Source organism: Triticum urartu, chromosome 4A, assembly GCF_056163025.1.
Source record: "Triticum urartu cultivar PI428250 chromosome 4A, HENAU_Tu73, whole genome shotgun sequence".
NCBI lineage: Eukaryota > Viridiplantae > Streptophyta > Magnoliopsida > Poales > Poaceae > Triticum > Triticum urartu.
In genome coordinates, this window is record NC_141876.1 from 6,789,311 (window position 1) to 6,811,994 (window position 22,684).

The window sequence follows — 22,684 nt, forward strand, 5'->3', positions numbered from 1 at the left end:
AGGAGAGGCAAAAGGAAGATCATCGGAATGGATGGAGTAGCCAATGAGCAAGACTTCGACAAGTACGGCGACCCGAAGATCGAACATGACAACGACGATGAAGTAGCAGCACACACCACAAGAAGAAGCAGGACCACCCTACCTAAAGGACGTCCGTTCCACAGAAGAACTCCATTTGCGAAAAAGAAGGGCAAGAAGATTGTGAACAGATAGCTAGCTAAGATCGATTGTATTTAAATCGTAGTCTTCATTTCTTGATTGTATTTCGTGGGCACTTTTTGATATCATGAATATTTTTAAATTTCATGGGCACTTTCTGAATTCATGAGGACACTTGATCTCGATCCCCCTCCATCTCGATCTCGATTCCCCCTCCATCTCGATCTCGATCCCCCTCCATCTCGATCCCACCCGCACCCTCCCCCGCTAGCTCCACCGTCGCCGCCGACCCACCGCAACCCTCCCCCGCTCCACCGCCGCCGACGAGCACCCGGCCCCCCGCACCCTCCCCCGCTCCACCGCCGCCAACGGGCACCCCCCGCACCCTCCCCCGCTCCACCGCCGCCAACGGGCACCCCCCGCACCCTCCCCCGCTCCACCGCCGCCGCCGATGATATTTTCAAGTAACAAATTTGAACATATTTTAAAAAGTATTATTACTGTTTTTATAAAAAAATATTACTGTTATGATTTAAACAAGTTTAAACATATTTAAACACAAATAAATATAAAAAACAGCATTTAAAATGCATAAAAAATGTTGGGGAGCCTGGGAATCAAACCCAAGACCTCCTGGTGTGTGTGCTGCGTGCTGACCAGTCAAGTAGTGGGTGGGTTCTGTTGTAGATAGGGTTAGGCTGTAGATATGGTTAGTGGGCCAGATTAAAACAAAATTCTAATGGCGCACCGAGGGGAGGTGCGCCATTAGAATAGTCGTACTTATGGCGCACCGAGGGGAGGTGCGCCATTAGAACCCTCCCCCACTCCACCTACTGCCCTCGCCAGACACTTCGTCCTTCCTATCCCTCCACCGCGCCGCTCCCTCCCTCGTCCCTCCCTCCACCGCGCCGCCGCCGCTGCCCCGACCCACGACGCCGCAGCCGCCCACGTGCCCCCGCCGTCTCCCTCTCCCCTTCCTCCCCCTCGAGCGCCACCTCCCCCTACGTGCGCCGCCTCCCGACCCACGACGCCGACGCCGCGCCTCCTCATCGCGCACGGGGCGCTCTTCCTCGCGCTCTCCTCACCAACCACGACGCCGGCCACCTGTTCCTCACCAACCACGACGCCGGCCACCTGCTCCGTTGTCTCCGGCAGAGGTTACTCCACCTAGCTGCAGCACTCGTGCGCTTGGCGGCTAGGGTTTGCCTCCAGCCCCTCCCCTCCCCCATCAACGAGAGGAGCATCCGGTGCCCCCGCCCTCGAGTTCATCGACGACGCTGTCCTCCAGCCGCTGCCGCCGCAGCCGCCGTCCTCCCACCCAGGTACCTCTCCTCCTTCCTCCTTCCTCCCTCTCCTGTGGTCCTAGGTTCCTAGGTTCCTAGGTTCAGATTTGTGCACTGTAGATGATGTTCCACTGTGAACTTACTGATGATGACAGATTTGTGAACTTATTGATGATAATAGGAGATTTGTGCACAAACTACAGTGCACAAATCTCCATGATGGATTCGGTAATGTTCCACTGTGTAGTAAGTTCCATAGATTGTATAATGCTAACACCAGTTTTAATATTACTGTAGCAGAGGTGATTGGGGGTTGTTGGGATAATGCCAAAATTAGGAGGAGGTTGGGTGATTTGGCTGAGCAGCAGTTGCAATATCTCTGTGAGGACGTGGTTCAAAGTGAGGAGAGAGATAAGTGCGTGTGGACTTTAACTACATGTGGTGAATTTACCATTAGATCAATGTACCTGATGATCAAAGCTTTGCAAGTTAGATGTCATTTTAGAAAATTATGGTTTATTAAAGTACCTCTTAAGATTACAGTTATCTTGTGGTTGATGTTTAAGAATAGTATATTATTAACTAAGTTATTACTCAAGTCTCTCACTAGTTGAAACACTGGGCTGGTTTGCAGAAGCGTGGGGGGCCTAATCAAATTACCTAATCAGATTTGTGAACTATAGTTTGTGAACTACACAGTGGAACATTACCTAATTAGATTTGTGAACTTACTGATGATGACAGGAGATTTGTGCACTGTGGTTTGTTAATCTGGACATCTTAGTAGCTAATGTATTCAGTTAACCAAAGTTTAGTTCTTGTGTAGTGTAGTTCCCTCCTCAAATTACTTGCAAGCATATTGTAACTATTTTCACTCTGTCCTGAAGGTTTTTGACTACACAATCTGTGGTGACCCACACTCTGTTGGTTCACACTCATTGAGTTCGCTCGTGAAGGTATTATATGTTCACATGGTACATTTATGTTTTTCAGCAGCTAATTGATGGTTTGATACATGATACATTTCATGCACAGGTGCTAGAGCTGCACTTAACTTGCTAAAATCATCCCCTTCTTCTTACTGGTTATATAAATTCATTGATTGTCCTATCTTTTCTGTCAGGGTATTGTTCAGGAAGCTTGCTTGAGTTTGTGTCCTTTAATTTGTAAATTTGCAGTTCTAGCCACATTTAGGATAAGTTGTTGTATATACTATCATAAAGTTCAGCAAGAACAGGGCATCAACAGTGCTACTCTAGTATCTAGTTGGGGAGGGACAAATGGACAGGGACAACAAACTATTAGTCTTAGGATTAACACTCCTCATATGAGATGAGAGGATTTTTTAAAATTGCTTCTTGTAGTTTTGAAAATTCAGTTTATTCGGTTACTAAAAATTCAGTTAGGCACACAAATTTCAGAACTTTTGTTTGCTGTAACATATTGATGTGCTTTGTAAAACTTGTTCATGTACTAAACTACTAATGCCTTGTGATGCTCTGAATTACCTGTGATGCCTCTGAATTACTTGTGATCACATTGAGAAAGAGATGCAAAGATGATGATCAAAGATGGCCTGCTGTAGAACTGTTCTTCATCTTTACAGTGCTGTTGTATAGAAATATGCTGAATTTTCTGCTCTGATTGTTGCTCAAAGAAATTTAGCAAAAAAATGGGGTCCTGGGAGACGCCGCTGCTGCTTGAGGCCCTTGAGAGGCCCTTCATGTCGTGATGATTTTGCAGGTACCCCGAGAGGCCCTTGAGTTTGCCGGAATGTCGATTAACTTCTGTTCCGGCAAATTCGGGTACTCCATATGTCCTATTTTCAGCAAAGGTCATGCTGAAATTTTCCATGAATTTTAGCATGACTTTGCTAAAAATCGGACATATGAGGTACTTGCTACAAATGCATGGGCCGGGGTATCTTAGTACTTACTTAAGTAGGATCAACTGCCCCTTTATTCTTGCTGTATTAAACCATAGGTGGCAATAGAGCCAAGTGATTAGTGCCAAGTGATTAGGCCCAACCTAGGGTGCCTTGGCATCGATAAACCTTAAATGATGAAAACTTAACTTGGCTGCCCCGGATGCCTCGGTGTCGATGAGAACCTAAATGATGTACGCTTATGCTTTTAGGGTGCCTCGGCGTCGACAAACCCTAAATGATGAAAGCTTAGGCTTTTAGGGTGCCTCGGTGTCGACAAACCCTAAATGATGAGACCATGATCTTGTTCCTTGACAATAACCAACTTTTTGACCAAACTTTTTTCCTATTTAGAGCGAAACATGGCCCACAACGATGAGGCCGGTGGTTCGGGCGGCAAGCAATTCTGGGAGCTGTCCCAGGAGATGGAGGAACAACCTCACCGCTATGAGGACGCCACGGAAGACACCGATCCTGATTACACAACCCCTAGTGGCGTCGGGGATGACACCACTGATGGTGCCACCGAGGATGCCAGCACTGATGATGGCGGCGCACACAGAGATGGCAGCCAACCGAAGAAGCAAAAGAAGGACCAGCGCCCGAATGCGCTCCGCACCATCAAGGAGGAATTCACTCAAGTGGACTCCGACGGGAATCCAACGGAGCCCAAACATATAGTCAAGGGGTACTCGGTTCAGCTCGGGTGCATTCTCCGGAGCACCGTCTCGATCCACACCGAGAACCTTAGGCATAAGGACCGAGGGAATTTGCGCAACCTCCTCTTCACGAAGCTGCACGAACGATACAAGTTCCCCGCCGAATTTGAAAACACACGCCTCTCAGGGAATAAAGTGAACAGTGCCGCCATCACGAAGATGAGCACGGCCTTGTCTACTTGGAAAAGCGCGGTGAAGAGAATGATTGATAAAGGTGATAGTTATGAGAAGATCAAGGCGAAATATCCTTTGATGAGCGAAGATGAGTACAAGGAGTTCAAGATCAAGTGCGAGAGCAGTGCAACCTCCGCATCAAGTCAGTGGGGGAAAGAAATGCGGGAGTTGAACTTAGGGGAACACAAACTCGGTCCCGGCGGTTACAGAGTGGCGAAGCCTATATGGGACAAGGAGGATGCGGAGCGTGCCGAGCAAGGCCTACCGCCCCGCTTCGAGAAATACAGCGGTGACAAGCAGACCAGGAACTATGTCAGGGCCCGGTACAAGGAGGACCCGATAACAAAGGAGTTTACCACGGATCCGAAGACCAGGGCGCTTGAGCTTCTTCTGGTAAGGAATACACCCCCGCATAATTAGCTCCATATGGTTGCACTCTAATTAATCCCCAATATTTCTAAATGGTTCACGTTCCTTTCACAGGACACTGAAAGCAGTAGCGCAGGGTCGTCTAAGAGCTCCCCTTTCGACACCCCTTTAAATAGGGCGTTGAACGTAATGAAAAACAAGGATAAGCTCACTAAGCCGACGTCAGCTGGTCGTGTGGCCGGCAAAGGCTTGTCCACAAAATGGGGGTCATACTATACCGCTGGTGTGCGGAAGGAGAAAAAGACCAGCTCGGAAAGCCAGACGCGCGAGGTTGAAGAACTCAAGGCACAAGTGGCGCGGATTCCAGAGCTTGTCCAAGAGCAAGTGCAACAACAACTTGGAACGACGCTCAACGCCATGGTGCCTACGTTGATTCATAGGCTGACGACGTGGATTACGGGCGGCCAATAGGGGCCTCCCCCGGTTCCCAGCTTCACGGCCAGCAACTCGCACAGCGTGCAGGCGGCTCCACTGGTGTCTCCGGCGGAGGCGGTATTCGTGTCTCCGGCGCCGTCACGGGCATTGGAGCTTAATGCACCCGGGTGTACGCCGGCCGGCACCTCGCCAGCAAGCGCCCCCTCCGTCAGTTGCACGCCCATCGTTGGCGGTGCCTCGACATTAGCCGAGCTCGACGGCATCACGGTAACTAAGCCTCTCGGCCGATGACTTCATCTCCTTGCCTTTGACTGGGCATCCCTGACGCCCTGTACATGTTTTCGCAGGGCACCGCCGACGTTCCTTGCACTCTTTTGCACTTCGTGGGCGCCGAGTTGGTCGATGTCGCCAAGGGCAGAATCGTTCAACCGGGCAACCCCATGTTCCACGGTAATCCGATGCCACCCACAATGTATAGGGTTCAAGTGGTTCGGGTGCTGCCAGGCTGCAACGAGCTGTTACCTCCGATTCGACCCGCTGGGGCCGACGAAGAAGATGAGATGACCCTCAGCACCTGCGTAAACTAGCCCCTGCTTTGGCCGAAGAGCCAGATTCGTTTGGGGGCGGGGGACACCACCCCATAGACAAGACCGCCAGTCGTGCCGGTGCCAAGCCATGGCAAGAACGCCGCAACGCTACCGGACCTGCCGGACATCCCTATGGCACAGGATCCGGACAGCCCTATGGCACAGGATCCGGACGGCGACGACAACGACGACGGTACATTTACCAAAGTTGATAACTACTTTGCCAAACATGGGTACGCTGACGAGTTCTGCGGGCCTCTTTCTCAAGAACCCAACCAAGACGACTGCGATCTAGCTGGTATGGCGGAGAAATCCAATTGCAACAGGCGTCGTCTGGCGTTCAGTTCTCAGGACACGCCTCCAGCTCCCGCCTTCACCGAGCCTCAGATAGCTGAGGTGCGAAATATTATCAGCCCCAACATGCTTAAGAAGGCGGTCTGTGAGCAGAACTCGGTCCCATTACAGGATATCAAGAAGAAGGGACGGAAATGAAAGACTAACAAGGGCGCCGGTGCGAGCCAGCCGGCACCGAGTTCGATCCGTGCTCAGGACGGGCCACCTTCACCTAAGGATATCTCGAGGAGGGTGCATGTGGCGGGTAGGGCGATGCTACCGCCAAATATGCTGAATGCTGCAACTGGTGCTATGCGGAGTCTGCACGATAGTGTTCTTCCTTTGGAGAAGCGGCGTCTCAGAGAGAAGGATGTGGCATACCCAGTTTTCGTGGCCAAGGTGCCAGAGGGCAAGGGCTTTGTGGATGGCGACATTGGGGGCACGATCATCCTGCGATTTGATGACATCTTTGCTATGTTTAACCTTCATCCGCTGCACTACACCTTCGTTCGACTGTTTTCACTGAGTATGGAGATGTGGATCATTAGAGACAAGACCCCGGACATCATGATAGTCGACCCCTTCTACATGCATGCCAAGCACTTGAGCAGCGCTGGGGACCGCCAAGTTGCGAGTTCACACCTCGAAGGCATCATTCTGGCAAACCCAGATAAGGATAACTTCCTTGTGGCTTACTTTCCCGAGTAAGTCATCCCTTAACCGCCCCGTAACATATGATTTCTTAGATTTCGATCGTTCTTTTTTTTCTAACATTCCGTGTTCTGTGCAGTGACACACATTGCACACTCATCCTCTTAAGCCCGAAATATTCCATGGCCACGTATTTAGACCCGAACCATAACTCCAAGATAGACTACACAAATGTCAAGAAAGTTCTTGATGATGTTCTCCTCGCCTACGCCAAATCTGGAGGCACCTTCACCAGGGCAGTTCGTAAGTACGGCAAGCACATGTTCTCACACAATACGAAGTTCTGCTGCGTCAAGCAGCCGCCTGGCGGTCAGAAGGATGCCTACTACGCCCTCCATCACATGCGGGCGATCGTAAGGGACCATCATCAACTTCTGCTACCAGATAATCTCAAAGATTGGGCCACGAGCTTGTCGGCAGTCCAAGACGCGGACCTCAGACAAGAATTCTTTCGCATCCAGTCGGAGTCTGCGGACATCATCCATCAAGATGTCCTTCATACCTCGGGGCAGTTCTTCCTCAGATATCAACCGTCCAACAGTGAGATAGATGAAATGCTACAAACGCAAGGTGACAACGACCGCGATCTCATGACCATCATGACAGACGACGGCTTCATCCACGTTCCTGTCCGATGAGTCGAGTCGAAAGTAGTGATGTGTAGTTCTGAAACATTGATTGGCTCATGTTGTAATTATACTTTAATGAATTCGTATGTCTCTTTGGTTTGGACAGTCGTTCAACTTAGATGTAATCGATGCTATTTATTAGTAGGACCATAATCGTGCTATTAATGTCTTGCTTTTCTCTTCCGATATTTTTGTTGCATACTTACATATTGCTTATGTATTGTCTGTTGTTTGGCTTGTGCATAGAGATGACGTCGTATGTCGTGTACAAGGGTAAGGTTCCCGGAGTCTACGACGACTGGGAGGAGTGTCGGAGACAGGTTCACCGTTTCAGCGGTAACAGTTACAAAGGGTACACCACTAGGGCGGAGGCCGAATGTAGATACGCCCGCTATCTAGAAGGAGAGAGGAGGGAGCGTTGGAGGAACCGGATGAAGACCAGTTTGATCACGATGATGCTCATCGTGATGACCACAGCTCTCTTCTATGTGATGGTAGTTTAGATGATCGATATCGACTTGTAATGTGAAGGCAAACTCGACACTCACGGTCTTGAGACTTGTAATGTTTTATCTTTGTTCGGTCCTTTGAATTCGGAGACTAATATGATGAATTGTATTCGGAGACTAATCTTCTATTGTATTCGATGAATCTGATGTTGCTGTGTGCTGCTGTCTATATTCTGTCCAATAATATATTTTGTAACCTGTGCAAAAATCAGAAAAGCAAAAAAAATAAAACCTAATATTCATAATAATGGCGCACCACACAAGACACTAATGGCGCACTGTGATCATCACACTAATGGCGCATTAACTGCTGGTGCGCCATTAGAATGCCAAAGCACATGGGTACATATGGCCCCCTGAGAGGTATTCTAATGGCGCACTGCAGGCTATAGTAATGGCGCACTACGTGGTGCGCCATTAGAACACCAGATACTAATGGCGTACCGGTGGTGCGCCATTAGAATTTAATTCTAATGGCGTGATGCCAGTGGCACATCGGTAGTGTGCCATTAGAAGGCAAATTCGGTGCGCCACTAGCATGCCTTTTCCTAGTAGTGTTAGATGGGTATGTATACAGAAAAATGAAACCGGCAGAATAAAATGCGGCTGTTGCGCATTTAGTCCAAAACCAGACGCTAGCCCACCTCGTCTTTCTCCCTTACTACCATGAGAGGGCCCATAGGCCCATATTGCTTCAGGGTGCAGCGTACGCACGCACCCTTTGTTACTTTCGCCTAGAGAAAAATGCATCAATCTAGTGATAACCCACAAGTATAGGGGATCAGTTGTAGCATCTTTCGATAATTAAGTGTGTCGAACCCAACGAGGAGCTAAAGGTAGAAAAAAATATTCCCTCAAGTTATATCGACCACCGAAACAATGAAACGTCTCCAACGCATCTACTTTTTCTCACGCTTTTCCTCTTGTTTTGGACTCTAATTTGCATGATTTGAATCAAAATAACCCCGGACTGACGCTGTTTTTAGCAGAACTACCATGGTGTTGTTTTTGTGCAGAAATAAAAGTTCTCGGAATGAAACGAAACTTTGCGAGGATTTTTTATGGTATAAAAGAGAATTATTGGAGCCAAGACCCACCAAAGAGGGGCCCCTGGGTGGGCACAACCCACCAGGGCGCGCCCCCTCTCCTCGTGCGCCCAGGTGGGTTGTACCCACCTGGAGGCCCCGCAGACCTCAACCCTGACACATATCCTATTTTTAGAGAAAAAATCAAGGAGAAAGAATTATCACGTTTCACGAGACGGAGCCGCCGTTTAGTATTGCGATTATCCACTTAATATTTCAGTACTGATTTCTGTACTGAAAAAAACAAGACCATGAGACTTAGCTATATATCACAAATTTCGGTATTCTTCACATTAATATTTCAATACTGTTTTCAGTACTAAAAAACAACACCAAGATGACCAGCCTCAGTTGTATAACACTAATTTTGATACTAAAATTCAGTATTGCGATTATCCACATAATATTTCAATACAGATTTCAGTACTTAAAACAAAACGATAATCACGAGACTTAGCTGTGTATCACAAATTTGTCACTAATATTTGGTACTGCGGTTATCCATGTTAATATTGCAGTATTGATTTCAGTACTGAAAAACAGCTCGACGAACGCATGACTCAGTTCTATATCACTAATTTCAGTACTAAAATATAGCATTGAGATTAACCACGTTAATATTTCAATACTGAAAAGTAGCACCACGATGACCCGACTGAGTTGTATATTACTAATTTCACTACTAAAATTCAGTATTGTGATTATCCACTTTAATATTTCAATACTGATTTCAGTACTGAAATACATCACCAAGATGACCCGACTCTGTTCTATATCACTCATTACGGTACTAAAATTTAGTATTGTGATTATCGACCTTAATAATACTTCAATACTAATTTCAATATCCACACGTACGCATGCCACCTCTGTGTCATGCTGAGCTTGATTCACCGGCTCTACCACGACAGTCAACAGGGTCGTCAGTTTATCCATGAGGTCCATCAGAATCTGAGCCGGGGGCGCGCAGGGTCTCCTGACCCGGCTGCGGCCGACTCGGTGGTTGTTGCTGCCGCTGCTGTGGAGTTCTGCCCCGGCTGTGTTCCTGCCATGAAGACTCCGGCCCAATTCGGCGGCTCAAGGGGGTCCAGAATACTGCTGCCATCGGAACAGCCCCCGAGCATGCCATCCTGCAGCTGATACAAAGAGTCTGTCTCTCCCGTTGATGATGTGGCGTCAGAACAGACGGTCGTCTCACCGCCATCCACCGATTCTTCAGAGTATTCACCGCCGTGGAAACAGCCTACGAAGGCATGCTTTACGACAGATTGAACACGGGTGGACCTCGCGCGCTGAGCCGCTTCAATGAGGTTGGTGTGGATGTTCGGCTCAGGGTCCGACTCACCGATCCGGCCGATGAAGACATGAATTCCGCCGAAGGGGACCTGGTACCCGTACTCAATTGAGCCGGCCTCGGGGCCCCAGCCTTCATCGTCGATGTAGAGCTTGCCGCGACGACTCTTGGTCATCCGGCCCACAGCGTATCCCTTGAGCCCTTCGAAGTTGCCCTTCAAGAACTCAAATCCACCATGCGCTGGCCCCACGGTGGGCGCCAACTGTCATGGAATTGTCATGGCAGATGTCCTAGCAAAAGGACTTAGTCGTAGGGCCATCGCAACTAGGAAGCTTAAAGGGGTTAATCGGGACATAGGACACGAGAGATTTTATTCTAGTTCGGCCCCTTACGATGAAGGTAAAAGCCTACGTCTAGTTGTGTTCGATATTGCTGGGGTTTCGATTGCCAAGAGGCTAGTTCGCCGGCTTGGTTATCGATCTCTTGTTTCTTGCCCTAAGTCGCCACCGGGTCATCCCCTTATATACATGGGTTGACGCCTGGTGGCCTACAGAGTCCCGGCCGTCTCATACAGCGTGTCCGGCTCGGTGACTTCTTTTACATGCCTCTCCTTACAAGTCTTTCCTTCCATACAGCATTTTACAATATTGGGCCTTAAGCCACCTCTAGGCCTTAGGCCTTCTATAAGCTTTAATAAACTATCGTCTTGAATGTTTATTGGGCCTCCTTCGTGACCCACCATTGGGGCTGACCCGGCCCCTCCTGGGCGGGTCATAACTGATAGCTATATCCCCAACAACCCGAGTCACTTGTATATCACTAATTTCGATACTAAATTCAGTATTGTGATTCTTCACGTTAATTTTTCAATACTGATTCCAATACTAAAAATAGCACCAGGATGACCTGACTCAGTTGTATATCACTAATTTTGGTACTAAAGTTCAGTATTGCGATTATCCACTTAATATTTCTATACTGAAAAAACAAGGATCATGAGACTTAGCTGTATATCACAAATTTCGGTATTCTTCACGTTTATTATCACTAATTTTGGTACAAAAATATAGAATTGAGATTAATAGCGTTAATATTTCAATACTGAAAATAGCACCACAATGACTCGACGGAGTTGTATATTACTAATTTCGCTACTAAAATTCAGTATTGTGATTATCCACCTTAATATTTCAATACTAATTTCAGTACTGAAATACAGCACCAAGATGACCCGACTCTGTTCTATATCACTCATTTCGGTACTAAAATTCAGTATTGCCATTATCCACCTTAATACTTCAACACTGATTTCAGTACTGAAGAACAAAACGGCGATGACCCGACTCACTTCTATATCACTAATTTCGGTATCAAATTTACTATTACGATTATCCATGTTAGTATTTCAGTATTAATTTGAGTACTAAAAAATAGCACGACTAATACCTGATTCGGTTCTATATCACTAATTTCAGTACTAAAACTCAGTCTTGTGATTATCCACGTTAATATTTAATACTGAAAAACAACACCATGATGACCCGACTCTGTTGCATATCACTAATTTTGGTACTAAAATTCAGTATTGTGATTATCCACGTTAATATTTCAATACTGATTTCAGTACTGAATTACAGCACCAAGATGACCCGACTGTATTTTATATCACTCATTTCGGTACAGAAATTCAGTATTGCGATTATCCACCTTAATATTTCAATACTGATTTCAATACTGATATACAAAACGAGGATCACCCGACTCACTTGTATATCACTAATTTCGGTACTAAATTCAGTATTGTGATTCTTCACGTTAATTTTTGAATACTGATTCCAATACTAAAAGTAGCACCAGGATGACCTGACTCTGTTGTATATCACTAATTTTGGTACTAAAGTTCAGTATTGCGATTATCCACTTAATATTTCTGTACTGAAAAAACAAAGATCATGAGACTTAGCTGTATATCACAAATTTCGGTATTCTTCACGTTAATATTTTAATACTATTTTCAGTACTAAAAAACAGCACCGGGATGACCAACCTCAGTTGTATAACACTAATTAAGGTACTAAAATTCAGTATTGCGATTATCCACATAACATTTCAGTACTGAAAAACAAAACGATGATCACGAGACTTAGCTGTATATCACAAATTTGTTACCAATATTTGGTACTGCGGTTATCCATGTTAATATTGGGCTTCCTTCGTGACCCACCATTGGTGCTGACCCGGCCCCTCCTGGGCGGGTCATAACTGATAGCTATATCCCCAACAACCCGACTCACTGGTATATCACTAATTTCGATACTAAATTCAGTATTGTGATTCTTCACATTAATTTTTCAATACTGATTCCAATACTAAAAATAGCACCAGGATGACCTGACTCAGTTGTATATCACTAATTTTGGTACTAAAGTTCAGTATTGCAATTATCCACTTAATATTTAAGTACTGAAAAAAGAAAGATCACGAGACTTAGCTGTATATCGCAAATTTCGGTATTCTTCACGTTAATATTTCAATACTGTTTTAGTACTAAAAAACATCACCATGATAACCAGCCTCAGTTGTATAACACTAATTTTGATACTAAAATTCAGTATTGCGATTATCCACATAATATTTCAATACTGATTTCAGTACTTAAAAAGAAAACGATGATCACGAGACTTAGCTGTATATCACAAAATTGTTACTAATATTCGGTACTGCGGTTATCCATGTTAATATTGCAGTATTGATTTCAGTACTGAAAAAACATTTCGACGAACGCATGACTCAATTATATATCACAAATTTCGGTACTAAAATATAGCATTGAGATTAACCACGTTAATATTTCAATACTGAAAGGCAGCACCACATGACCCGACTGAGTTGTATATTACTAATTTCGCTACTAAAATTCAGTATTGTGATTATCCACCTTAATATTTCAATACTGATTTCAGTACTGAAATACAGCACCAAGATGACCCAACTCTGTTCTATATCACTCATTTCGGTACTAAAATTCAGTATTGCGATTATCCACCTTAATACTTCAATATTGATTTCAGTACCGAAGAACAAAACGACGATGACCCGACTCACTTCTGTATCACTAATTTCATTATAAAATTTACTATTGCGATTATCCATATTAGTATTTATTATTAATTTGAGTACTCATAAATAGGACGACTAACACCTTACTCGGTTCTATATCACTAATTTCAGTACTAAAACTCAGTATTGTGATTATCCACATTAATATTTAATACTGAAAAACAGCACCATCGTGACCCGACTCTGTTGTGTATTACTAATTTCGGTACTAAAATTCAGTGTTGTGATTATCCACGTTAATATTTCAATACTGATTTCAGTACTGAATTACAGCACCAAGAAGACCCGACTATGTTGTATATCACTCATTTCGGTACAGAAATTCAGTATTGCTGTTATCCACCTTAATATTTCAATACTGATTTCAGTACTGAAATATAAAACGAGATCACCCGACTCACTTGTATATCACTAATTTCGGTACTAAATTCAGTATTGTGATTCTTCACGTTAATTTTTGAATACTGATTCCAATACTAAAAGTAGCACCAGGATGACCTGACTCTGTTGTATATCACTAATTTTGGTACTAAAGTTCAGTATTGCGATTATCCACTTAATATTTCTGTACTGAAAAAACAAAGATCATGAGACTTAGCTGTATATCACAAATTTCGGTATTCTTCACGTTAATATTTCAATACTATTTTCAGTACTAAAAAACAGCACCGGGATAACCAACCTCAGTTGTATAACACTAATTAAGGTACTAAAATTCAGTATTGCAATTATCCACATAACATTTCAGTACTGAAAAACAAAACGATGATCACGAGACTTAGCTGTATATCACAAATTTGTTACTAATATTTGGTACTGTGGTTATCCATGTTAATATTGGGCTTCCTTCGTGACCCACCATTGGGGCTGACCCGGCCCCTCCTGGGCGGGTCATAACTGATAGCTATATCCCCAACAACCCGACTCACTTGTATATCACTAATTTCGATACTAAATTCAGTATTGTGATTCTTCACGTTAATTTTTCAATACTGATTCCAATACTAAAAATAGCACCAGGATGACCTGACTAAGTTGTATATCACTAATTTTGGTACTAAAGTTCAGTATTGCAATTATCCACTTAATATTTAAGTACTGAAAAAAGAAAGATCACGAGACTTAGCTGTATATCGCAAATTTCGGTATTCTTCACGTTAATATTTAAATACTGTTTTAGTACTAAAAAACATCACCATGATAACCAGCCTCAGTTGTATAACACTAATTTTGATACTAAAATTCAGTATTGCGATTATCCACATAATATTTCAACACTGATTTTAGTACTTAAAAACAAGACGATGATCACAAGACTTAGCTGTATATCACAAAATTGTTACTAATATTCGGTACTGCGGTTATCCATGTTAATATTGCAGTATTGATTACAGTACTGAAAAAACATTTCGAAGAACGCATGACTCAATTATATATCACTAATTTTGGTACTAAAATATAGCATTGAGATTAACCACGTTAATATTTCAATACTGAAAAGCAGCACCACGATGACCCGCCTGAGTTTTATATTATTAATTTCGCTACTAAAATTCAGTATTGTGATTATCCATCTTAATATTTCAATACTGATTTCAGTACTGAAATACAACACCAAGATGACCCAACTCTGTTCTATATCACTCATTTCGGTACTAAAATTCAGTATTGCGATTATCCACCTTAATACTTCAATACTGATTTCAGTACCGAAGAACAAAATGAAGATGACCGGACTCACTTCTGTATCACTAATTTCGGTATATCCATATTAGTATTTATTATTAATTTGAGTACTCATAGATAGGACGACTAACACCTAACTCGATTCTATATCACTAATTTCCGTACTAAAACTCAGTATTGTGATTATCCACATTAATATTTAATACTGAAAAACAGCACCATCGTGACCCGACTCTGTTGTGTATTACTAATTTCGGTACTAAAATTCAGTGTTGTGATTATCCACGTTAATATTTCAATACTGATTTCAGTACTGAACTACATCACCAAGAAGACCCGACTATGTTGTATATCACTCATTTCGGTACAGAAATTCAGTATTGCTATTATCCACCTTAATATTTCAATACTGATTTCAGTACTGAAATATAAAACGAGATCACCCGACTCACTTGTATATCACTAATTTCGGTACTAAATTTAGTATTGTGATTCTTCACGTTAATTTTTGAATACCGATTCCAATACTAAAAGTAGCACCAGGATGACCTGACTCTGTTGTATATCACTAATTTTGGTACTAAAGTTCAGTATTGCGATTATCCACTTAATATTTCTGTACTGAAAAAACAAAGATCATGAGACTTAGCTGTATATCACAAATTTCGGTATTCTTCACGTTAATATTTCAATACTATTTTCAGTACTAAAAACAACACCGGGATGACCAACCTCAGTTGTATAACACTAATTAAGGTACTAAAATTCAGTATTGCGATTATCCACATAACATTTCAGTACTGAAAAACAAAACGATGATCACGAGACTTAGCTGTATATCACAAATTTGTTACTAATATTTGGTACTGTGGTTATCCATGTTAATATTGCAGTATTGATTTCAGTACTGAAAAAACAGCTCGACGAACGCATGACTCAATTCTGTATCACTAATTTCGGTACTAAAATATAGAATTGAGATTAACCATGTTAATATTTCAATACTGAAAAACAACACCACAATGACCCGACTGAGTTGTATATTACTAATTTCGCTACTAAAATTCAGTATTGTGATTATCCACCTTAATATTTCAATACTGATTTCAGTACAAAAATTCAACACCAAGATGACCCGACTCTGTTCTATATCACTCATTTTGGTACTAAAATTCAGTATTGCCATTATCCACCTTAATAATTCAACACTGATTTGAGTACTGAAGAACAAAACGACGATGACCCGACTCACTTCTATATCACTAATTTTAGTATAAAATTTACTATTGCGATTATCCATGTTAGTATTTTAGTATTAATTTGTGTACTCAAAAATAGCACGACTAACACCTGACTCGGTTCTATATCACCAATTTCAGTATTGAAACTCAGTATTATGATTATCCACGTTAATACTTAATACTGAAAAACAGCACAAGGATGACCTGACTCAGTTGTATATCACTAATTTTGGTACTAAAGTTTAATATTGCGATTATCCAGTTAATATTTCAGTACTGATTTCTGTACTGAAAAAAACAAAGATCACAAGACTTAGCTGTATATCACAAATTTCGGTATTCTTCACCTTAATATTTCAATACTGTTTTAGTACTAAAAAATAGCACCATGATGACCAGCCTCAGTTGTATAACACTAATTTTGATACTAAAATTCAGTATTGCGATTATCCACATAATATTTCAGTACTGATTTCAGTACTTAAAAACAAAACGATGATCACGAGACTTAGCTGTATATCAAAAATTGTTACTAATATTTGGTACTGTGGTTATTCATGTTAATATTGCAGTATTGATTTCAGTACTGAAAAACAGCTCGACGAACGCATAACTCAATTCTATATCACTAATTTCGTTACTAAAATATAGCATTGAGATTAACCACGTTAATATTTCAATACTGAAAAGCAGCACCATGATGACCCGGCTGAGTTGTATATTACTAATTTCGCTACTAAAATTTAGTATTGTGATTATCCACCTTAATATTTCAATACTGATTTCAGAACTGAAATACATCACCAAGATGACCCGACTCTGTTCTATATCACTCATTTTGGTACTAAAATTCAGTATTGCGATTATCCACATAACATTTCAGTACTGAAAAACAAAACGATGATCACGAGACTTAGCTGTCTATCTTAAATTTGTTACTAATATTTGGTACTGCGGTTATCCATGTTAATATTGCAGTATTGATTTCAGTACTGAAAAAACAGCTCGATGAACACATGACTCAATTCTGTATCACTAATTTCGGTACTAAAATATAGAATTGAGATTAACCACGTTAATATTTCAATACTGAAAAACAACACCACAATGACCCGACTGAGTTGTATATTACTAATTTCGCTACTAAAATTCAGTATTGTGATTATCCACCTTAATATTTCAATACTGATTTCAGTACAGAAATTCAACACCAAGATGACCCGACTCTGTTCTATATCACTCAGTTTGGTACTAAAATTCAGTATTGCCATTATCCACCTTAATACTTCAACACTGATTTGAGTACTGAAGAACAAAATGACGATGAACCGACTCACTTCTATATCACTAATTTTAGTATAAAATTTACTATTGCGATTATCCATGTTAGTATTTCAGTATTAATTTGAGTACTCAAAAATAGCACGACTAACACCTGACTCGGTTCTATATCACCAATTTCAGTACTGAAACTCAGTATTATGATTATCCACGTTAATATTTAATACTGAAAAACAGCACCAGGATGACCTGACTCAGTTGTATATCACTAATTTTGGTACTAAAGTTCAGTATTGCGATTATCCACTTAATATTTCAGTACTGATTTCTGTACTGAAAAAAACAAAGATCACAAGACTTAGCTGTATATCACAATTTTCGGTATTCTTCACCTTAATATTTCAATACTATTTTAGTACTAAAAAATAGCACCATGATGACCAGCCTCAGTTGTATAACACTAATTTTGATACTAAAATTCAGTATTGCGATTATCCACATAATATTTCAGTACTGATTTCAGTACTTAAAAACAAAACGATGATCACGAGACTTAGCTGTATATCAAAAATTGTTACTAATATTTGGTACTGTGGTTATTCATGTTAATATTGCAGTATTGATTTCAGTACTAAAAAAACAGCTCGACGAAGGCATAACGCAATTCTATATCACTAATTTCGGTACTAAAATATAGCATTGAGATTAACCACGTTAATATTTCAATACTGAGAAGCAGCACCATGATGACCCGACTGAGTTGTATATTACTAATTTCGCTACTAAAATTTAGTATTGTGATTATCCACCTTAATATTTCAATACTGATTTCAGTACTGAAATACATCACCAAGATGACCCGACTCTGTTCTATATCACGCATTTCGGTACTAATATTCAGTATTGCAATTATCCACCTTAATACTTCAATACTGATTTCAGTACTGAAGAACAAAACGACGATGACCCGACTCGCTTCTATATCACTAATTTCGGTATAAAATTTACTATTGCGACTCGCTTCTATATCACTAATTTTGGTACTAAAGTTCAGTATTGCGATTATCCACTTAATATTTCTGTACTGATTTCAGTATTGAAAAAAACAAAGATCACGAGACTTAGCTATATATCACAAATTTCGGTATTCTTCACGTTAATATTTCAATACTGTTTTAGTACTAAAAAACATCACCATGATAACCAGCCTCAGTTGTATAACACTAATTTTGATACTAAAATTTAGTATTGCGATTATCCACATAATATTACAATACTGATTTCAGTACTTAAAAACAAAACGATGATCACGAGACTTAGGTGTATATCACAAAATTGTTACTAATATTCGGTACTGCGGTTATCCATGTTAATATTGCAGTATTGATTTCAGTACTGAAAAAACATTCCGTTGAACGCATGAATCAATTATATATCACTAATTTCGGTACTAAAATATAACATTGAGATTAACCATGTTAATATTTCAATACTGAAAAGTAGCACCACGATGACCCGACTGAGTTGTATATTACTAATTTCGCTACTAAATTTCAGTATTGTGATTATCCACCTTAATATTTCAATACTGATTTCAGTACTGAAATACAACACCAAGACGACCCACTCTGTTCTATATCATTCATTTCGGTACTAAAATTCAGTATTGCGATTATCCACCTTAATACTTCGATACTGATTTCAGTACCGAAGAACAAAACGATGATGACCCGACTCACTTCTGTATCACTAATTTTGGTATAAAATTTACTATTGCAATTATCCATGTTAGTATTTATTATTAATTTGAGTACTCAAAAATAGCACGACTAATACCTGACTCGGTTCTATATCACTAATTTTAGTACTAAAACTCAGCATTGTGATTATCCACATTGATATTTAATACTGAAAAATAGCACCATCGTGACCCGTCTCTGTTGTGTATTACTAATTTCGGTACTAAAATTCAGTGTCGTGATTATCCACATTAATATTTCAATACTGATTTCAGTACTGAACTACAGCACCAAGAAGACCCGACTATGTTGTATATCACTCATTTTGGTACAAAAATTCAGTATTGCTATTATCCACCTTAATATTTCAATACTGATTTCAGTACTGAAATATAAAACGATGATCACCCGACTCACTTGTATATCACTAATTTCGGTACTAAATTCAGTATTGTGATTCTTCACGTTAATTTTTCAATACTGACTCCAATACTAAAAGTAGCACCAGGATGACCTGACTCAGTTGAATATCACTAACTTTGGTACTAAAGTTCAGTATTGCGATTATCCACTTAATATTTCTGTACTGAAAAAACAAAGATCATGAGACTTAGCTGTATATCACAAATTTCAGTATTCTTCACGTTAATATTTCAATACTATTTTCAGTACTAAAAACAGCACTAGGATGACCAACCTCAGTTGTATAACACTAATTAAGGTACTAAAATTCAGTATTGCGATTATCCACATAACATTTCAGTACTGAAAAACAAAACGATGATCACGAGACTTAGTTGTATATCACAAATTTGTTACTAATATTTGGTACTGCGGTTATCCATGTTAATATTACAGTATTGATTTCAGTACTGAAAAAACAGCTCGACAAACGCATGACTCAATTCTATATCACTAATTTCGGTACTGAAATATAGAATTAAGATTAACCATGTTAATATTTCAATACTAAAAAACAGCACCACAATGACCCGACTGAGTTGTATATTACTAATTTCGCTACTAAAATTCAGTATTGTGATTACCCACCTTAATATTTCAATCATGATTTCAGTACAGAAATTCAACACCAAGATGACCCGACTCTGTTCTATATCACTCATTTCGGTACTAAAATTCAGTATTGCCATTATCCACCTTAATACTTCAACATTCCAATCCTCATCCACAAGGATGCCAAAACAGCCAGCAACTTGCGCAAAAACCTTCCAAGCACACCATTTTGGTGGAATTCCATCAACAACCACCCAAGCTTCTTTTAGTTCTCCAAATTCATCCAGCATTCCTTCCCACTCGCATATCTTAACTGAAACACCATCGATAGGAAGATTAAATGCTGGGAACTCAATCAGATCTTCAACATTCTTCCATGGAGGGAATCTAAGCAAGAATTTTTTCTTCTCCAATTCTCTGATCTGCCAAGGCCACTCTTTGTTTTTGCAGAAAATTCCATTTAACTGAACCAGCAACTCAGAAGTAGAAACTTCACCTTTCACTACTCTCAGAACAGCACAGTTTTTGTAGTTCAGCCAACTAGATTCGCTTGGCAGAGGAACATCAACATGATAGAACCCCAGGCCAGCAGCGGCACTTCCAAAGTAAGTGGCTGTAGGTTGTGCACGAGCCCAAGCAGCACAGTTGTTCACATTATGATTCCCATTGCATATGAAACATTTGTTAGGCTCGATGCAGTTGCCAACATAGTGCCCGGGCCAGCCACAATTGAAACAAGTCATCTCCTTGTACCTTGGATCCATGGGTTGCACGGGTGGGGGTTGAGGAGCTTGGGGGATCGGAGCAGGAGCCGGGACAGGGGCCTGGACATGTTTCCCCCCTCCCACCGGCTTGGCTCCTCCCTGCTGGATGGGGATCGCCGCAGGAGGCCCCCCAGATCGCCCCTCTTGAGCTGGGGCCGGCTTCTTCGTGGACGAAGGGCGACGATTTCGATTACCCTGACCATGGTTCTCCATCTTTCTCACAACCTCTGCGAAGGATCTATTCTCTGGAAGAAATCCAGGGGCAGTTAGCTGGAATTTGATTGGGATAGGGTCAAATCGACCAGGGTGATGAACTGGGAAACAATCTTCGACGGTGAAAGTTTTGGAACGGAACAAATCTTTCCTCACCCAGAAAAGGGTCGGAATGGCGAATTTAGGGTTCGGAGGTAGTAGTTTAGGTATATGAGGACGGGGGTGGCGGCGAGGGGAGGGAATAACCCAAAGCTGCCCATAGAAATCCGCCACCTCCTCCTCATTGTTGTTATCCAACCTTAAATGCGGCTTTTTAAAAGGCGTTTTCGCATGACCACACGACCCGAAATCAACGGCGCAGGGACCGTCGCAGGTCCAGTCCGCTACTCGTTCAAACTAGCTTCCCTCTCCCTCGCACAAACGAGCATATCATTGATTTCTAAGCTCGTTGGAGCCGGCGACCCTCCCATCGGATAACTAGGATTTGCAGCAGATCCGATCAGACCTGACCCCTCCCCATAAGGGGCATCCACGATTATCTCCTCCGAAACTACATCTACGGCCATAAGGTTTTTCTCTCTAGGTACCTGAATTCCCTCAGCACAAACTGGAATCATACATCGAGCTTGAGTTACCTTCGAATGACGACGACGTACCCGCCCATGATCTCCCGGCCATGGCGGTGGTTCAAGGTTGTTGTCCATCAGCCCGAACCCCACCCCGCGCGCCCTCGATCTGAATCATGCCGCACGGTCGCCGGGAGCCTTGGCCTTCATGGAATTCGCGGGGGGCTGTCCCCCGGTGCCAGGAACACGCGTGGGATCCTGGCCAGCCTCTCCACCGACGGCGGCCTGATGTTCAAGCGGGCCGGGCTCGACGACTTGAAGAACACCCACTTGGATGCCTTCTCCGGGTCTGGCGATTCTGCTTCCTGAATCGCCCAGAACAGCAGCTCGTAGTCCATCCCTCCCTCGTCGCCGGCGAAGCGCGCGCGCTCGGAGAAGGTCGAGATGTGGATGACTCGAATCAACAGCTCTCCCCACTCGGAGCGGTTGGGGAATCTCTCCACCACCACTCTCAACATCTCCGCACGCCCCTCCGGTGAGGATGCTTCGACCAGTGGGCGCTGCGCCACCGGAACCGGTGGCGGCGGGGTCGGCGCAGGCGGCGCCACCGCCAACGCCGGGCGCGCCCTCTTCGCCCGCGGCCTGCGACGCGATCCCCCGGTCATCAAGCTCCATGACCGGGCCGATCTGGGAGATGCGGGCAGTCTGGGAGCGGTGGTTGGAGTCGGGGAGAGGGAGGGGAGAGCGGGGGTGTGGCCTATGAGGGGATGGCTCGCCATTAATGCGGTGGAGGTCGCCATTAATGGCGGTAGGTGGATGTTTCGCCGCGTCGTCACGCTCGCTCGCTCC

At 42.5% G+C, this 22,684-nt stretch overlaps 1 pseudogene; it reads right to left on the bottom strand.

Annotated features, from left to right (window-relative positions):
• Positions 1-19,842: 19,842 nt before the first annotated feature.
• LOC147974323 (uncharacterized) lies at positions 19,843-22,233 on the bottom strand (annotated as a pseudogene).
• Between the last annotated feature and the right edge of the window lie 451 nt (positions 22,234-22,684).